Raw genomic sequence first — 7,387 nt, forward strand, 5'->3', positions numbered from 1 at the left:
AAAAGACAAATCAGACCAGAACAGTATATGAACATTACACATTTTTACAGATCTCCGATTTGTCTTTTTTGCTGAGAGCTGCACAGAAGTCCAAATGTTTTGAAAATTGGAGCGTACCTCACGCATCAAATTGTCCACCAACCAAATTTTTTTTGGAATTTTTAAAAATTTTCTAGTATTTATTTTGATTTTTTTCGTGAGCGCAGGTGCAGATGAGCTCGGGTTCAGATTCGAATTTTCCCGCTTTGGCTGCCTTCCGTGTGGGATGGGGTTTGTCGGGTGGAACGGTGGTTTGGGGATGTGGTTCATGTGGTGTGTTTTCTGTTCGGTTTGGCAAAGGTTTACGCTTGGGCGGGCCGCTGTTGCCTGTTGCCTTATGGTTGGGTTTTGGATTTTGATACTGATGAGGATCTGCCACTCCCCGCGACCTGCTGCAAGCCCTGCAAAAGTTTCCTTGATCGTCAGCTTCTCCAGTTACCCTAGATGGTGCAGAGTTAAGGTTATGGGCTTATGGCCAACATCTTTTTCACCTTATCCATCGTTAGAGGATCAAGACCACGCCGAGGGATTATAGGGTCATCTCTTGTGGCTGTTCTAGGGATGCTTCATTTTGAGCGAGCACCCTGTGTAGTTGGCTTGCTGGAATTAAGCCTTCTTTGTTCGATTTATCGTGGGTAGTGGGGTGCATCTTCATGTGGCGGCTGATGAGCCTTTGGTTGTTTGATTTATCGGGGTAATGAGTGTTAGATCGACTCTAGGTCGGACTCGCCTGGTGCGGTGAAATCTAACTGAAGCACTTACCTGGCACATAGAGGCATAAAGAGCAGAAAGCGAGGAAAGGAGATGTCGACCAGACTTAGTGTTGAAATTTCCACGTCAATTACCTTGTTTTTCCGCTTCAACTAGATTAGTAAATGAGCTCTAAATTTAATTAAACTTGACATGAGTGCAGTGTAGGATGCTCGAGTTCCATTTTGAGTACAGTCACACGGTCAAGTTCTTAATGTGTTCAGTCATGCAATTTCAAAATAGGCTAATATTATTTCAGCATTTTCAACTGCCACCACTTACAATGGTTGTCAGGCTACAAACTACTAGGAGATGGAGTGTAGTTTTCAGCAAATCTGGAATGTGCGCTGCCAGTCTGCGATATTTTCGGCATGGGGGCGATCGGCTTCGCAGCCGCCGCCCCCGCCGCCCCCAGGTCGGCCCAGACGCTCCTTTTAAAATCTTTTTAAAAACATAATTATGCAAATTTCGGCAAACACAGCATACATTCGGTGATATTTAGATGGTTCACAGTTCTTTTACATATAGAAAGATAATAATAAGTCTACTAAAAAGAAGAAAAACGGCCGCGCCTACAGGCCGAAGAACTCGCTGGACACGCCGAAGTTGTCGTCGTCGTCCTCTTTCTCCTCCTTCACGCGGCCGTCCTTGTTGGACCCCTGCCCGGGGTCCCTCTGGTGGACTGGTTTGGCCGACGGCGGCACCTCGTCGTCGCTGTCGTCGAGAACGATGACGCCTCCCTCGTCGCGGCCACGGCGCTAAGCGGCGATCTCCTCCAGGACGCGACGCTGGCTCTCCAGCTTCGTCCGCGCCCAGTCCTTCCGGGCCCACTTCATGGCGGCCTCGTCGTTGGGCTCGCGCTTCACGGGGCCGAGCCTCGGCTCCGTCTTCGGCCTGACGAGGCGGGAGGCTGGGCACAAGGAACCGCCGCCGCCCTTGTTGATGACGACGCTGCGGTTGCGCCAGCCGAGCAGCGTTTCCACGGGCTCGGCCTTGATGCTTAAGAGCGCTGGCGACCCGGAGGAGTGGGAGGAGGATGAGGTGGAGGACCCGCCCAGCATCCTCCTCGACATCCATGGACCGCAACTCCGGTGAGGGACCGGGGCGTCCGGGTACGTCAACAGCAGATCGTTGCCGCCCTCGAGGTACTTGAGGACGGCGTGTAGCGTGCCGGCCGGGGGTGCCCCACCACGGGCGGCGGCCGTCTGAAAGCACAAGTGCTCCCCGGGTGGTTTTGGTAATTAATATCAACATATCTCTTGTTGGACCAACACTTTTACCTAGTATGTTTCAGATAAATTCAACAATGGAGTGGCATGGACTAGAGGATGTGGAACCCCTTCAAGATACTAAGGACAAAGGATTGGCTCAAGTTTCAAGATCAAGACTCTACATTTCTATTTTAGTGATCCAAGATCACATTGAGTCTATAGGAAAAGCCAATACTATCAAGAGGGGATGAGGTGTTGCTTAATGGCTTGCTTGCTCAAAGTGCTTAGTGATATGCTCCAAAACCCTCAACTACCTTCCCACATCCACATATGACCTAAACCAAAAGTCAAACTCGGCCCCACCGATTCTATCTATCCGGCGCCACCGAGTTTCAGATGTCATAGCCACTGCCACAAACCCTAGCAAATCGGTTTCACCGATAGGGATCTCGGTCTCACCGAGATGGCATTGTAATCTCTTTGTGTATGTCCATTACCAAAATTGGTCTCACCGAGTTTGAGCAATCGGTACTACCGAGATTACAATGCAAACCCTCTGGTTAGCTTATTACCAAAAACGGTCCCACCGAGTTTGTGTAATCGGTCTCACCGAGTTTGCCTGACCAACTCTCTGGTTAGCTTATTACCAAAATCAGTCCCACCGAGTTTGTGTAATCGGTCACACCGAGATTATGTTATGCCCTAACCCTAACCATATCGGTCCTACCGAGTTGCATCTCAGTCCCACCGAAAATCCTAACGGTCACTAGGTTTGCTGAATCGGTCCGACCGAGTTTAACCATTCGGTCCCACCGAGTTTGGCAAATTGTGTGTAACGGTTAGATTTTGTGTAGAGGCTATATATACCCCTCCACCCACTCTTCATTCGTGGAGAGAGCCATCAGAACATACCTACACTTCCAATACACATTTTCTGAGAGAGAACCACCTACACTTGTGTTGAGGTCAAGATATTCCATTCCAACCATATGAATCTTGATCTCTAGCCTTTCCCAAGTTGCTTTCCACTCAAATCTTCTTTCCACCAAATCCAAATCCTGTGAGAGAGAGTTGAGTGTTGGGGAGACTATCATTTGAAGCACAAGAGCAAGGGGTTCATCATCAACACACCATTTGTTACTTCTTGGAGAGTGGTGTCTCCTAGATTGGCTATGTGTCACTTGGGAGCCTCCAACAAGATTGTGGAGTTGAACCAAGGAGTTTGTAATGGCAAGGAGATCGCCTACTTCGTGAAGATCTACCGCTAGTGAGGCAAGTCCTTCGTAGGCGACGGCCGTGATGGAATAGCCAAGGTTGCTTCTTTGTGGACCCTTCGTGGGTGGAGCCCTCCGTGGACTCGCGCAAGCGTTACTCTCCGTGGGTTGAAGTCTCCATCAACGTGGATGTACGATAGCACCACCTATCGAAACCATGACAAAAACATCCGTGTCTTCAATTGCGTTTGAATACTCCAAACCCTTCTCTTTACATTCTTGCAAGTTGCATGCTTCACTTTCCGCTGCTCATATACTCATTGCATGCTTGCTTGATATGTATTGTGTTTGTTAAACTTGTGCTTAAACTCCACTTAAACTTAAGAATATTAAAAACTGCAACTTTTGGCACTTAGTGTCTAATCACCCCCCTCTAGACACCTCTTCTCGATCCTTTCAATTGATATCAGAGCTTTGGTCTCCATTGCCTTGGTTTAAACACCATTGGAGGAAGATGGATGTGTCTACTTTGGGGAGTCTTAGACATAGAGTGCCTATTCTTGATGGAGAGTATTTTCATGAGTGAAAAATTAAATGCTTGAGATTTTCAATGAATATCATTTGAACAAGTACATTACTAGCCCTTGTGCACCTCATGTTGATCCTTTGCACCCTACCCTAGATGAAGATATTGACATGATTCGCAATCTTAGAACTGTTGAGCTCATCATTAGAGGCTTGCCTAGAAAATTGATTAGATGTTTGCCTACTCTCAAGTGTGCCTACACCATATGGAGATTTCTTGAGGAATGATTTCCAGATTATTCCTTAAAAAATTTAGACGAAATTCTCCATAAGTCTATTGCCTTGAGTAAGATGAACTCTAGTGATCCTAGCTTTGGTGATTGTCTATTTGAGCTTACCAATCTCATGCGTGCTAAAGGAAATGTTGGAATCATTAGCGATATCATATCCGAAGCTATTAGAATTCATAAAGGTAACCATTGTGATGATCATTTATCTAATGAATTACCCTCTCTAGGAATTGATCAATCACAAGATGATGTTGAACATGGATACTATGATGAAGATGATGATAGTGACTATGATCTTGATGATGCAATGAGGCATTTTGGTCTTATGGCAAATCTTCGCGGCTACATGGCTGGAGGAAAGGAATGGGTCCTTGATAGTGGATGTACTGATCATATGACCGGAGATAAAGATATGTTCCGTGAGCTTGCTGAAAACGACGGCCCTCGAAAATATGTCACTTTTGGTGATAACTCAAAGGGTAAGGTGGTTGGCCTTGGTAAGGTGGCCATCTCACATGATAGCTCCATACAAAATGTTATGCTCGTTGAATCCCTTGGATACAATTTACTTTCAGTTTCTAGACTTGTGGATTTCGGTTTCAATGTCTTATTCACTAAAGTAGATTGCCAAGTGTTTCGTAGAGACAATCATAAAATGGTCTTTACCGGTATACGTAGAGGAGATCTTTACATTGTTGATTTCACTAAAAAGGCTCAACCTAGAACTTGCTTAATTACCAAATCTTCTAAAGGCTGGTTGTGGCATAGAAGACTAGGTCATGTTGGTATGCGAAATCTTGATAAGCTTATTAAAGGTGATCATATCCTTGGAATAAAAGATGTCATATTTGACAAGGATAGACTTTGTAGTGCTTGTCAAGCAGAGAAACAAGTTGGAGGAAGTCACCGCGCGAAGAACATCATGACCACAAGAAGACCACTCGAGCTACTTCACGTGGATCTCTTTGGTCCAAATGCCTACAAGAGTCTCGGTGGTAACTCATTTGGTCTAGTCATAGTTGATGATTTTTCAAGATTTACGTGGGTGTTCTTTCTTGATGACAAATCGCAAGTCCAAAAGATCTTCAAAAACTTCGCTAGGAAGGCCCAAAATCAGTTTGACGTGAAGATCAAGAAGGTTCGGAGCGACAACGGAACGGAGTTCAAGAACGCAAATGTGGACACCTTTCTTGACGAAGAAGGGATTTCACACGAGTTCTCGGCTACGTACACACCTCAACAAAATGGAGTTGTTGAAAGGAAGAACCGGACTCTTATCAAGATGGAAAGAATGATGCTTGATGAGTACAAAACGCCAAAGCACTTTTGGGCGGAAGCGGTTGAGACAGCTTGTCATGCAACAAATCGCTTGTATCTTCACAAGCTACTCGGCAAGACGGCATACGAGCTCCTCACCGGTAACAAACCCCAAGTTGGATACTTTTGAGTATTTGGCTCAAAGTGCTACATTCTTGATAAGCACCGTCGTTCTAAATTTGCTCCTAAATCTCATGAAGGTTTCCTACTTGGTTATGGCTCAAACTCTCACACTTACTGTGTCTACAACAATTTCACCCGAAAGGTTGAAGAGACGGTAGATGTGAAGTTTGATGAATCTAACGGCTCGCAAGTAGAGCAATTGCCAATTGATGTAGGAGATAAAGACCCTTCGGAAGCAATTCAAGACTTGTCCATTGGCAAGATTCGTCCAACGAAAGTGAAGGAGAGTACCTCGTTCGTCCAAGTGGAAGCTTCTACCTCACGACAAGGTGAACCAAGAGTTGATACGGAAGCATCCACAAGTGGGACACGCCAAGATGAAGAAAACGAGGAAGCGCACCAAGATGAACATCAACAACCTCCTTCTCCACCACGACAAGAGAACGACAACGTCAACAATGAAGAAGGACAAGAAGAAGCACAAGATGAAGAGGATGTTCCACCCCGACCCAAGCAAAAGCTTTCACGAGTTCGAGCAAGAATTGCTAAGGATCATCCCGTCGAGCAAATCTACAATGATATCCAAACCGGGAGAATCACTCGCTCTAAAACTCGTTTAGCTAACTTTTGTGAACATTACTCATTCATCTCTAGCATTGAACCTATGAAGGTTGAAGAAGCATTGGAGGATCCGGACTGGATAAACGCTATGCATGAAGAGCTACACAATTTTGAGAGAAATCAAGTGTGGACATTGGTCGAGAAGCCCGACAACAACCACAACATCATTGGTACCAAATGGGTGTTTCGCAACAAGCAAGATGAAGATGGACAAGTGGTTCGCAACAAAGCACGTCTCGTCGCCCAAGGCTACACACAAGTTGAAGGTGTGGACTATGGTGAGACATATGCTCCCGTTGCTAGAATTGAGTCCATTCGCATCTTACTTGCTTATGCTAATCACCATGATATCACCTTGCACCAAATGGACATTAAAAGTGCTTTTCTAAATGGAAAAATTGAGGAGGAAGTTTATGTTAAGCAACCTCCCGGCTTCGTCAATCCTAAGAAACCTAATCATGTTTACAAACTTCACAAAGCCCTTTATGGTCTTAAACAAGCTCCTAGAGCATGGTATAAATGCTTGACCAAGTTCCTTATTGAAAAAGGCTTTGAAATTGGTAAAATTGATTCTACTCTTTTTACTAAAAGGGTTAATGGAGAACTATTTGTGTGCCAAATTTATGTTGATGATATCATATTTGGTTCAACTAACCCTCATTTTAGTGAGAAGTTTGGAAAGCTAATGTCGGAGAAGTTTGAGATGTCTATGATGAGTGAACTCAAATTATTTCTCGGTTTGCAAATCAAGCAAACTAAGGAAGGTACCTTTGTCTCTCAAACAAAGTACACCAAGGACTTATTCAAGAAGTTCAATATGCAAGAATGCAAAGGTATGACTACACCCAATCCTACTAGTGGACATCTTGATTTGACCAAAGATGGTGAACCGGTTGATCAAAAGGTTTATCGCTCTATGATTGGTTCATTGTTATATCTATGTGCCTCTCGTCCCGATATTATGCTAAGTGTGTGCATGTGTGCATGATATCAAGCTGCTCCTAAAGAGTGTGATCTTAAGGCTGTGAAAAGGATAGTGAGATACCTAATCCATACACCAAATTTTGGCATTTGGTATCCTAAGAGGTCCTCTTTTGATCTTGTTGGCTACTCCGATTCGGACTATGCAGGAGACAAGGTTGATAGAAAATCCACTTTGGGTACTTGTCAATTCCTTGGTAGATCTCTTGTGTCTTGGTCTTCCAAGAAACAAAACTCGGTATCCTTATCCACCGCCGAAGCGGAATACATTGCCGCTGGTTCATGTTGTGCTCAATTACTTTGGATGACCCAAACT

Source organism: Triticum urartu, chromosome 7, assembly GCF_003073215.2.
Source record: "Triticum urartu cultivar G1812 chromosome 7, Tu2.1, whole genome shotgun sequence".
NCBI classification, from domain to species: domain Eukaryota; kingdom Viridiplantae; phylum Streptophyta; class Magnoliopsida; order Poales; family Poaceae; genus Triticum; species Triticum urartu.